Here is a 744-nt window from a genome sequence, read left to right as displayed (position 1 = left end):
GTGGGGATATCTAAACTATTTGTTATTAATATTTTGATATTTTTTTTATTTTCACTATTATTGATGATGGGACATTAATAGGGTTTTATGATGTAAGAATCATGGGGATGTAGCTCAGATGGTAGAGTGCTCGCTTTGCATGTGAGAGGTACGGGGATCGATACCCTGCATCTCCAAAAATAAGATTATCTATTATTAAATATATTGTTTCTTTTCAAATTTTTCCTTATTCATGACCTATTTCTTCATTTTCACTATTATTGATGATGAAAAATTTAGGGTTTTGTGATGCAAAAATTGTGGGGATGTAGCTCAAATGGTAGAGCGCTCGCTTAGCATGCGAGAGGTACGGGGATCGATACCCCGCATCTCCAAAAGAAAGAAATGATTTTTTTCAATATGAGTAACATGTTATGTATAAGGTGGGTAGGAGAGAAAAAGAAAAGATACTTACAATTGCAATATCTGACCAATGAATATAATGGTCATTTATAGTTTCTATCTCCAAAAGAAAGAAATGATTTTTTTCAGTATGAGTTAATTTAACATGTTATGTATAAGGTGGGTAGGAGAGAAAAAGAAAAGATACTTACAATTGCAATATCTGACTAATGAATATAATGGTCATTTATAGTTTCTATCACAATAATATAAAATTTTGACCAATGAATATAATGGTCATTTATAGCTTCTATCACAATAATATAAAATTTGGGAACAAAGCCTATATGAGACTGAAAAGAC

The 744-nt window shown here is 30.9% G+C and overlaps 2 non-coding genes across 2 annotated transcripts; both read left to right on the top strand.

Moving 5' to 3' along the window:
• Nucleotides 1-103: 103 nt before the first annotated feature.
• TRNAA-UGC lies at nucleotides 104-176 on the top strand. The gene has a single exon. It is a non-coding gene; the product is annotated as a tRNA-Ala (tRNA).
• Nucleotides 177-301: 125 nt separating this feature from the next.
• TRNAA-AGC lies at nucleotides 302-374 on the top strand. Its single transcript has one exon. It is a non-coding gene; the product is annotated as a tRNA-Ala (tRNA).
• The last annotated feature ends 370 nt before the right edge of the window (nucleotides 375-744 follow it).

This window comes from Cucurbita maxima, unplaced genomic scaffold (genome assembly GCF_002738345.1).
Source record: "Cucurbita maxima cultivar Rimu unplaced genomic scaffold, Cmax_1.0 Cma_Scf06894, whole genome shotgun sequence".
Taxonomy (NCBI): domain Eukaryota; kingdom Viridiplantae; phylum Streptophyta; class Magnoliopsida; order Cucurbitales; family Cucurbitaceae; genus Cucurbita; species Cucurbita maxima.
The sequence above is the reverse complement of the archived record's forward strand: the minus strand, read 5'-3'. Positions and strand labels throughout refer to the sequence as shown.